This window comes from Chelonoidis abingdonii, chromosome 9 (assembly GCF_003597395.2).
Source record: "Chelonoidis abingdonii isolate Lonesome George chromosome 9, CheloAbing_2.0, whole genome shotgun sequence".
NCBI classification, from domain to species: domain Eukaryota; kingdom Metazoa; phylum Chordata; order Testudines; family Testudinidae; genus Chelonoidis; species Chelonoidis abingdonii.
Window position 1 is genome coordinate 64,001,642 of NC_133777.1, and position 11,638 is coordinate 64,013,279.

The 11,638-nt window shown below is 42.5% G+C and overlaps 1 protein-coding gene across 1 annotated transcript in view; it reads right to left on the reverse strand.

Moving 5' to 3' along the window:
- CYP19A1 (cytochrome P450 family 19 subfamily A member 1) overlaps positions 1–4,185 on the reverse strand; it is a 44,215-nt gene extending 40,030 nt beyond the window's left edge. Inside the window, exon 1 of the mRNA XM_032778644.1 lies at positions 4,124–4,185. The gene's annotated coding sequence lies outside the window, so the exon portion shown is untranslated. The remainder of the gene's footprint in view (positions 1–4,123) is intronic.
- Positions 4,186–11,638: the final 7,453 nt, after the last annotated feature.

Here is an 11,638-nt window from a genome sequence, read left to right on the forward strand (position 1 = left end):
CATTTTACCCTGTATAAAGCTTAGGCACGGTAAATTCATAAATTGTTCACCCCCTATAATACTGATAGAGAGATATGCACAACTGTTTGATACCCCAGGTATTAATAACATACTCTGGGTCAATTAATAGGTAAAAAGTGATTTTATTAAAATACAGAAAGTAGGATTTAAGTGGTTCCAAGTAGTAACAGACAGAACAAAGTGAGTCACCAAGCAAAATAAAATAAAACACGCAAAATCTATGTCTAATCAAACTGAATACAGATAATCTCACCCTCAGAGATGCTTCAGTAAGTTTTTTCCCTCTAAATGGACATCTTCCAGGACTGGGCAAAATTTTTCCCCTAGTACAGCTCTTGTTCCAGCTCAGGTGGTAGCTAGGAGATTCTTCATGATGGCTTCTCTCCTCCCTTTGTTCTGTACCTTACCGGAGACCTTTTGCATGAAGCATATTTCAGTTACATTATATTAACTTATTAGCATATTTTTATAAAATCGTATAGACTGCAACGTCACATTGGCTATGCATTGCAATGTGACCTGGAGATCAGCACATTAGGTCTCTGATAGATGAAAGCGGTAGGAGCAAGGAGACAGTTCCATATAACTGAAGACCTCTTGGGGAAAATGTGCTTCTGCCATCCTTTTCCTGTTTATACCAAATGGCTGTTTGTGATCAGCAAAGCTGCTTGAGCTATTGCTGCACTTGTGTCACAGAGAGTCCTCAAGCTACTTACCACTCTTAAAAGATCAAACTCACACCTCTAAATGCATCCAGAAATGAATTGGAGGCCAGTACAGATGAGAGTATTAGAGTAATGTGGTCACCGTACCACCTGAAGTATCCAAATGGTCTGTTGGTGTAGCCCCATGTTGAGAGCATTACCAAAATCTAGTCTTGGTGTGACAGCAGTGGGATTGTCTACAAGGAGGTCCACTTCCAAGAGGAAAGGTGGTACTTTCGGCTACTGCTTATACTTGGCTTCTTGTCGGAGTATGGAAATGCCAATAAGATCTTCAGGTTACAAACATCACTAAAAAAGAGCAAGAAAACTGCCCTTGTAGGGGGAATAATTATAATCTCTGTTTGGATGGGTGCCTAGCCTAGCAGCACCCCTCCTTCAGGCTTACCTGACAGAGCTTCAGCACACTACCCTGCTCTATTTAGTGTATGTAGTTAGTATGCATCTTTGGTCATGGCAGGTCACCATATTCCAATTAACCAATGTCCCCAACTACAGCAATGCTCCCTTCTTCCTCACAATTCTTATCATTTTTATGTCTATGATATGTTTTCTTAGGTAATACAGGTTTATCTAATGCATTTATGTGACCCCCTTTCTGTAGTATCTGAGCACCTCACAATCTTTAATATATGTATCCTCACAATACCCCTTTGAAGTAGAGTACTACAGGCAATGTTTCCTGTACCCGAGTCGATATATATTCTACCTTTTGGATGGGTACAAATCTATGCAATGATTTCTCCAGAACAGGCATATTTTTGCACAATGCTCTGTTGCTATATTATTTTAAGGACATTTTGTCATGATCCTTTTAGTGTGTTCTCTCCTGGAATACTGTGCAAATCGTCACTCATCTCTTCTCCACCCACCTCCCCCCCCGTACCCGAAAGAGCAGTCTCACTTTGACAGGACAGTGCTGTACCCTGCAAGGTATTAAAATGGTCCCAAATATCTTTCGGGATGACACAACAGGATAATAGAATCTCTTAACATTACAGCACAATCACTAGGACCTAGAGGACATTGTCTAAAATATGACCAAGGCCATGTGGATGCCTTGTTTAGTTGTGGTGCTGTAAAATGGCAGGCTCAGTATTACACCAGTGTGAACTTAAGCCAAGACTTTCAAACGTCACCAGTGATTTTGGATGCCTCAGTTCTTGGGTGGCCAACTTCATTTTTCACAGCGTAGTTGCTCAGTGGTTTCTGAAATTCAGGACCCAATTTGGGCACCCAAAAACAGAGGTACCCAAAATCACTAGTAACTTCTGCAAATTTTGCCCTAATGTATTAATAGACCTGCCCAGTTATAGAGTGATGTTAGTTGCCCATAGTAAATGAGACTAGAAAACACACCTGCTTTGTGTAACTTTATAGTGAGCGTTGCATCCACCTTTCTTTCATGCCAATCATCATGGTACCTTGGGGGCTGTTATTTACATTAGATGAAAATACGAGGGAAGGTACACTATATGGTGTCCCAGTGACTGCACAATAGGGCTCTTCATTTCCACAATGATCCGTGATTGATTAAATTACAATTTCCATGAAAAATAAGAAGGTTCTGAAATTAGAATTTGGACAATGGCCCTTCCTGAGATTTTAATTACATTCTGACGTATGATCTGAAAAATACCTTGCCAATTGCGTCGCTTTTACAATAGGACTTTTTTGTTGCTTAGAAACCAAAGTAGTGTTCATGAAAAGTAGCATCCCCTATTGAAGATAGATGATGATTTTTGCATTGTACCTTTTAATCCAAAGCACTGGCTAATGCAGAATGAGAGTATATCAATTCATGCTAGCCATCAGATTGAGACAGATATACTAACAGACAAAGCAGATTCAAACATATATACTAACAATGGTCTAATTTGTAGGGACATTTGCAAGATTTTGTTTTGTTTTGTTTTATTCCTGGTTTGAGAGTCTTGTAAACAATATTATTCCCATGTCTTGTCCAAAAGAAACTTTTAGGACAACTTAAAATCAATTATACCTTCAAAAGTGACAGAAAAATTAGTGGAGAATGGATGATCAGTATTTATATCTCTAATTTCTATATCAAATTTGCTCAGTTTACATGTCAACAACTGTTTTTCTTAACTGCCAGCAGCACTGAAAACTCTGCCTGTTATCTGAAAATCCATCTGTGTTCTTTTTGCCTCTTACTTCATCACTAGTAAAATAGATTATACAATTATAACTGAGCAGACAGTTTAGTTTATCATATATAGAGAGAACAGAATCCAGATCTCTTTGTCATGATTATATGTCTGCCATGGCAATGCTAATAGTAGTAGAAACCTGTTTTTGTTGGTAAACAGATATGACTAATAGAGATAGAGGGAGCTATTTTTTTAAGTGGCATCACTTTTCAGATAGTGACTTTTCTGTCTGTAACCTCACCAAATGTTACCTAGAATATGAAAACCGCTGCATATATTCCAATGAGTATGTTAATAAAGTTTAGAGAAGCAAAAACAACTTTGGTTTGGAAATAACAAAACTCATTTAGACTACAGTTTTTCCAGACATAATTTTCTCTTCAAACAACTGTATGTATCAGAAGTGGACAAGGAGGAAATTCTAGCAGTTTAAGTAAAGACAGATCCTTACCACAGAAAACACCAGTGGCCATGAGACAATTAACCAACTCTCCAGATCAGTTTTAGATGTGTACTGTTCTACTAAATGCCTTCTTGTTCACCTCAGTTTTCATAATTCTGAGAGTTGATTTCTTCCTGCTATGGCTGTGTTACTTGGAAACCATACTTTGCCCAGTTCCAGTCACTTTCTGCTTAGCTTTACTTCGAGAATCCAGCTAACAGTTGACAATATCCATTCTCTCCCATTTCTAGTTATGGAGCAAATCTTTCTCTCCAGCAGTGCATATGGACAGAGAAAAGGTTATTCTAGGTAGAAGGAACCTAGAAGGCACTGAAACATTAGACAGAGAGCATATTTCTTGCCCATGGAATTTGCACCAAAAATGCAAGAAGTTTGTAATTAAATACTTTTCATACTGTCTAAATGGTTTCAAAAGTTGAATGAAATGAACAATTTCATATTGCAATAGTTCTGCCAAAATGTGCTCCTTTTTTTAAAAAAAAAGTGAAACATCCCAAAATAAATACTTACAAAATGAGTTTCTATTATTTTGTTTTAAATTGCAAGACATATTTGAGTAAAAATGCTTTATGCTCTTTATGTGAAAAGCTAGTCAGACATTATATCATTTACAGAAAGTTAGCCAGAATAAACTAAGATCAGAGCAACTTTAAAATTCATCAAAAAGAATCTATTTCTCTTTTACAGTTGTTCTGGCTTCATTTTTTAAGGAAAAAATGCTAAAATATGAATGTTAAATAAATTACCTGTGTCCTTTTGTTATCACTTCGTTCAGTTCCTGACGAGAGCTACCTGTGTTAACTGGTGCACTCCTTTTAAAGATCAGAACAGGTTTTCTGATGACCATTCTGTGTGGCATCTCTTATGAAGGTGCTTCTTGTTGCTAAGAGATCAGTTGCTTAGAGATGAAGGTTTTTTGGTTTTTGTGTGTGTTTTGCAATAGGTTGGGGAAGGAAGGGTGTTAAAAAGGGTAACATAATGAGGAATAATGGGATGATGTGAATTCCTTGAAAATGGGAGAGTTTTAGAAACAAGCTTCCTCACACTGAGATATATTAAGCAATCAAATAATTTCCTGCATAAATGCAAAGAAATGGAAGCTGCAGTACTTTGGATATTTAAAACTGAAATGGATAAAACAATATAAAATGTGTTGTATGGAGCAATCCTGAACTGGCAGCTGGATAACTAATGGGTCTTTTAAAGATCTAGCCTGTTTCTGACTGTATACAGATACAATACACATAACGACACATACGGGTTACACTGTCATAACGATTCTTTTGAGGAATTGCATACGCTGCTTGTTTCTTTTAAATTCTGTTTTATAGTGCTCCTAGTTATTTGTATAGCTACGGCCAACTTTGTAACTCTAATTTACCCTATGGAAATACAAATGAGTTATTTTGCAGTTGCTTAAGATGTTGCTACAAGACACAGAATGCCCAATTTGCTTTGGAAAAAGATTTGCAGCTTTGTTAGAGGGCAAGATTAATAATAATACCTGAGGATAATATACCTACAGCAATTAATTATTCTCAAATCCAACACAGAGGTCACCCTCCCAAATTCTACCCAGACTGTATAAGAATGGCAAATCCTTAGTCAATTAGTGGCCGCTGCCAGTAATCTATGTAAGAAGACTCCAGGATTGTCACTCTGTGTGGTGTATCACTATGAAGCCTAGAGTGTCTGTATAATCAGTGTGAAGTAATGGAAACAACTACAAGCATGATTCTTTTTGTTCAAAATATCACCAGGTTCAATCATCACTGGGATTTGTGCTCTGTGACTGCCCAGTCTTTGCTGTGAGCCATTTTCAACTCATTGGTTTTCCTTATTACTGACAAGGGGACTGAAGCCAGCAAGATGGCAGCCATTGCCCTATAGTCTATCTCCATGTAGAAGTGAGGCTGCCCTTAATAAAGTTGGCTGCCACCTCCCACTGTTTTCAGTAAGATTGAAGCCATGCCCACTGTCCTGCTATGGTTCAGGGATGTAGACAGAACACAGGGACCTGATGAGCAGCAGTGACACTGTGAAAGGTGGAAGAGTGAGGGCGAGCAGACAGTGGAGGGAGCAGAAGACAGATTTAGGGGCTGGAGGGGGACGTGGGGAACAAGGGGAGCCTGAGGAAGGAGAGAGGCTTCGGGAATGTGGGAGCAGGAATCCGAGTTAGGAGTTCCAGGAGGCTATGGGGGGCAGGGGAGGCTGAAGGCTAGGAAGGAGGCTGGGGGAGTACAGGGAGATAAGGGAGCAAGGGAGAGGTTGAGGTGGGTGCAGATGATGTGGGGACAGGAGGGAGGCTGAGGGGGATGCAGAGGACAGTTATGGGGGTAGGATGTGGAGGGAATAAAATGGCAGCTCCCTTCAGCCTGGGTAAGGGGAGTCAGCACGAAACAGCTACAGGAATCAGTGTTGCCAGCTCTCATGAGCTGATCATGAGTGGTGGGATTTTGGTGTCTTCAGGGGGGAGCTGTTGTGATGATGCAAGAAGCGCCTTCAAACTCACGAGATTCAGAGCTGTGTGAGAGAGCTTCAGGGCTGAGGACCTAGATCTGCCCTGCTACTGAGCCCTCCCTTCATCCGTGACCCTTTGACAGAGAGAGGGTCCTGGTGCAGTGGGAAGCAGGGGAGGGTGAATATGGGGAAGTGGGATCCAGGCAAAAGAGAAGCCCCTGGGCAGCAGGAGGTAGGCGAGTTGGGGAGTGGGGCTTCTACTTACCAGGCAGAAAAGTGCTGAGGCGGTAAAAAGTAGGCAAGTGTTTCTGCTGAGTCAAGACTGTAATAGGTAGTTTCCCTATCACTGAGGTGAGGGAGAGGGTAAGTAAAGTCTCCAGGGAGAGGCATGCACTTTTTGTGTGAATTAAAGGTTGACATTTCAACCTGAAATTATCACACATACATTCAGAGAGGAATAGAGGGCAGTTAAAAATAAGGTGACCAGACAGCAGGTGTGAAAAATCGGAATGGGGCTGGGGGGTAATAGTAGCCTATATAAGAAAAAGACCCCAAAATCGGGACTGTCCCTATAAGACTGGGACATCTGGTCACCCTAGTTAAAAAGTCCAGAGACAGACGATGGTGAAAACATACTTGAGTACGTCATCAGTACAGTGGTATACTAAGACTGGCAAAACGTACCTTGGTAATAAATACGTTTCATATTCAAATCGAAGAACTGGGAGGAGGGTGGGCCTGTTTTGGGTTAGGTTATATGAAATAATGTTGTCACATGTACATTGCAATTTGACAATGTGCATATTTTCTTTCTGCTTGTTGCCTAATATTTTCTTCCAGCAGATACTGTTGCTTCACATGACTTGGGCTTTCAGCCAGTTTACCTATAATTTCTCCAGATTAATTTAGAGCAGGTTAGACAAACGCCTGTCAGGGATGGTCTAGATAATACTTAGTCCTGCCTTGAGTGCAGGGGGCTGGACTAGATGACCTCTCGAGGTCCCTTTCGGTCCTACTATGTTATTACATACAATGGGCCAATTTACTCTATTCCCCAGCGGGAACTTCTAGTGTTCAAAACCTCTGAAAATCAAGCCACTAGAGCCCATTTTCAGATGTGCTGGGTGTCTCCAGTTGAATCAATGAAGGGCAAGTGTGTTTGGCAACTTAAGAGTCAGGCTATAAGCATCGTAGGTTGGGCACCTAAACATGGTGACACCCAAAGTAAGGCCAATTTTTAAAATGCAGCCCTTAAACTTTCTCCACCTAGTTTTATCCATCTAGGAAGATATGAAAACATAACCATCTTTATAATGCTCTTTCAGAACATAAGAACTTCAACATTGGTCACAACCGATGGTCCATCTAGCTCAGTATCCTGTCTCTGGCAGTGGCCAGTAGCAGAGCTTCAGGGGGAGCGTGTAGAACAGGACAGTTAGAGTAACACAGTTGTCTTCCTCTCCCAGTGTCTGGCAGTTGGAGGCTTAGGATCACCTTGAGCAAGTGGTTGCGTCCCTGACTGCTAATGCTAATAGCCATTGATAGACCTATCCTCCATGAATTTATCTATTTTTTTAATCCAGTTATATGTCTGGCCATCACAATAGCAATGTGAATTATGCTCTGGTGAAAAAGTACTTCCTCTTCTTTGTATTAAACCTACTGCCTATTAATTTCATCAGGTGACTCCCTGGTATTTGTATTGTGGGAAAAAGTAAATAATGTTTCTCTATTCACTTTTTCCACACCATTTGTGATTTTATAGATCTCCATCATATCCCCCCTTTGTAATTTCTTTTCTAAGATGAACAGCCCTAATCTTTTTAATCTCTCCTTGTATGGAAGCTGTTTCGTAACTTTGTTCTTCTTAGTTTCCCTTCTGCGAACCTTTTCCAGTTCTACTATACCTTTTCAGAGACGGGGCAACCACAATGTTCAAAATACGGGATTACCATGGTTTATATAGTGACATTTTGATATTTTCTGTCCCTTTCCTTATAGTTCCTAACATTCTGTTAGCCTTTTTGATCGTTGCTGTGCAATGAGTAGAAGATTTCAGAGAACTATCCCTGGTGATTCCAAGATCTTTTTCTTAAATGGTAACAGCTAATTTAGAAACCATCATTGTATTTGTGTGGTTGGTATTATTTTTTTCCAATGTGCGTTACTTTGCACTTATCAGTGTTGAAGCTCTTCTGCCATTTTGTTGCTCAGTCACCCTTGAGATCTCCCTTGTAACTCTTTGCAGTCAGCTTTGGACTTAACTATCTTGAACAATAATCATCTGCAAACTTTGCCACTGCTGTTCATGCCACTTTACAGGTTGCTCCATTTTCCAGATCATTAATGAATAAAGTAGAACCTCAGAATTATGAACACCAGAGTTATGAAGTGATCAATCAACCACTCACCTCATTTGGAACTAGAAGTATGCAATCAGGAAGCAGCAGAGATCAAAAAGCAAACACAATTTAATGTACTGTATTAAATGTAAACTACTAAAGAAATAAAGGGAAAACAGCGTTTTTCTTCTGCATAGCAAAGTTTCAAAGCTGTATTAAGTCAATGTTCAGTTAACTTTTGAAAGAACAACCATAACATTTTGTTCAGAGTTATGAACATTTCAGAGTTACGAACAACCTCCGTTGTTGTGGTTCTACTGTATGTTGAACACCACCGATACCAGTACAGATCCCTGAAGGACCGTGCTGTTTTACCTCTCTCCATTGTGAAAGCTGATCATTTATTCCTACCCTTTGTTTCCTATCTTTTAACCAGTTACTGGTCCATGAGAGGACCTTCCCTGTTATTCCATGACCATTCCGTTTCCCGAAGAGTGTTTGCTGAGGGATCCTGTCAAAGGCTTTCTGAAAATCCAGGTGCACTATATCAACTGGATTACCCTTATCCAATTGTTTGTTGACACCTGCAAAGAATTTTAATTGACTGGTGAGGGATAGTAGAACTACAGTTTCTACCAGCTTGCCCGGTACTGAATTTAGGTTCACTGCCCTGAAATTGCCAGGATTACCCCAGAGTCCTTTTTAAAAACTAGCAGTCTGTTAGCTACTTTACAGTCATCCGGTACAGAGGCTTGTTTCAGCAACAGTTACATACGACAGTTAGTAGTTTTGCAATTTCTTAGTTGAGTTCCTTTCAGAACTCTTGGTGAATACCATCTGGTGGTGAGGACTTATTGCTGTTTAATTTATCTATTCTAAAAAACCTTTTCTACTGACATATCAGTATGGTACAGTACTTCAGCTCTGTTACCTACATCAGAGCTATCTTTTTTGGGCATCTCTCCCACATCCCCTGCAGTGAAGACTGATACAAGGAATTCATTTATCTTCTCTGCAATAGCCTTGTCTTCCTTGAGTTCTCCTTGAACACATTTGTCATCTAGTGCCCCCACTGCCTGCTTGGCAGGCTTTCTGCTTCAGATTCTTGGAAAGAAGTGGGCATCTATATGCAGAATATCATTACAGCTATAAACCAGATTCTAAAAATAAGGGTAGAACTATGTTCTGTATGCTGTGATGGGTAAAGGGGGAAATTGTCAGGGGCCCGGGTGATTTAAAAGGGCCTGGTGGCTGGGAACTCCAGGCCCTTTTAAATTGCTCGGGTTGGCCACAGGGCCCACTCTGCAGAAGCAGCAGGCTGAGGATGTCGGTAGCTGCCCCAGCCCTGCAAGGAAACACCTCCTCTCTGCCACGGGCACCAGTGCCAGGCAGGTAGCAATGGGTGGGGCCCTGGGGGATGGGACCACTCTTTGCTCCCAAGCTTTAGCTGTTCTGCCCCTTAGGACTGTGCTGGGAGGGGGGATTCCTGCTGTGCGCTGGCTCAGCAGGGCCAGTGAGTGTGGCCGGGGGGCAGGGAATGGGGGAATGGGTTTGTGTGTGGGGGGGTGCTGGGCTGTGAGGCAGTGGGGGTGCTGGGCAGTGCGGAAGGTTTGTGTGTTGGGGTTCTGGGCAGTGGGGGGTCTGTGGAGTGCTGTGTAGTTGTAGTGGTGGGGCTGTGGGGAAGGGGCATTGGGTAGTGCAGGGTGGGGGAGATCTGTGTGTGTTGGGGTGCTGGGCGGTGGGGGGTCTGTGTGAAGTGCTATGTAGTCGTAGTAGTGGGGCTGTGGGGAAGGGCATTGGGTAGTGCAGGGTGGGAGAGATCTGTGTGTGTTGGGTGCTGGGCAGTGGGGGGTCTGTGTGAAGTGCTATGTAGTGGTAGTGATGGGGCTGTGGGGAAGGGCATTGGGTAGTGCAGGGTGGGGGAGATCTGTGTGTGTTGGGGTGCTGGGCGGTGGGGGGTCTGTGTGAAGTGCTATGTAGTCGTAGTAGTGGGGCTGTGGGGAAGGGCATTGGGTAGTGCAGGGTGGGAGAGATCTGTGTGTGTTGGGTGCTGGGCAGTGGGGGGTCTGTGTGGAGTGCTATGTATTGGTAGTGGTGGGGCTGTGAGTGGGGGGAGTGCTGGGCAGGGATGGTGATGTGTAGGGCGCTGGGCAGTTGTGGTGGGGTTGTGGGCAGGAGGGCACTCAGCATAGCAGGTCCGGGGGAGGCTGGGCATAGGGAGTTGGGGGGTGTTGGGTGGGGGGGCTGTGTGGTGTGGCATGGGCCACCCCAGAGGGCAAGGGGCATGCTGGCAGCACACAGCTGGGTGGGCCTGTGTACATCTGGTGGCTGCCAGTTTATAAACAGTGCCCTCATACTGGTCTGGGCACAGCAGGGCTGCCCCCTCCATGCCATGCCCCATTGCCCCTGAACGGCGCCTCGCTCTGGGTACTGACCTCCCTGCACCATGCTCGATTGCCCCCAGGGGGCCCACAAAATGTTTGGCGCCAGACCCACAAAAGGTTAATCCGGCCCTGGCTCCTAGGCACATATGGGGTGGTACCGGCAGCGAAGGCAGCCGGGTGGACACATACCTTTCTAGACAGCCAGTGACTGTTCTGCCCTGGGGCCTGGAATTGTTGTCGGCAGGACTGTGTAGCTTTAATATTTATCTTGGACTTTGCCAGCTGCTAGTTCTCTCTTTTTCCATTTTCTTCTTCTTCTCTGAATGTTCCATATGTTATCATCACCATTAAAAAGTCACCATTTGCTGATAGATGATACACATTTATTATGGTTATTTTCTATTCTGAGTGTAGGGGGAAATTATGTGATCTCAGATACCATTGTGTGGTTACTATTGGCAATTGCTGACTTTCTAAGAGTGACTATGTTATTTTACTGATCCTTGAGCAATCTCTAATATTTTATAAGTGTAATGGTACTTATTAGAAAGGGGAACACTGTGAAGTATCGGCTTCTCTATTGTTGAATCTTAAAGGACACCATGATTGTCTTAACATACAAACAAGTATAGTAATAGTAATGATGGATGGGGTTTTAACTTCCAATATACCAGAATGGTAAGCATTTGGAAATAAGCTACTTAGCTATTCTTGCTATATGAACACCATCAAAATGAAGAGATATTGGGCCAAATCCAGAGGTGAATGCAAGGGAGACTAAACTGGTGGAGTTCCCCTTCTTTTGTTCCCCTTGGCATATAATTTACACCCACAGTGAGTTCCAGAGACTGATTCAATTACACATCAGCAAGTGGATATGAGTGTAAATGAAACCTCTTAAAACTCACCTCAGTTTTCCCCACTGAATCTAAGGGACTTTCCCTTGGTATAAGTATATTTCAAGAGAGCAGAAATAGAAGAGTGTAATAGGAAAAGCAAATGTTGTACATTGGGGAACAGGACTAGCTAGTACACAGTTGTCTCAGGATTAGGGAAATCCAAGAGTGGCTCCAAG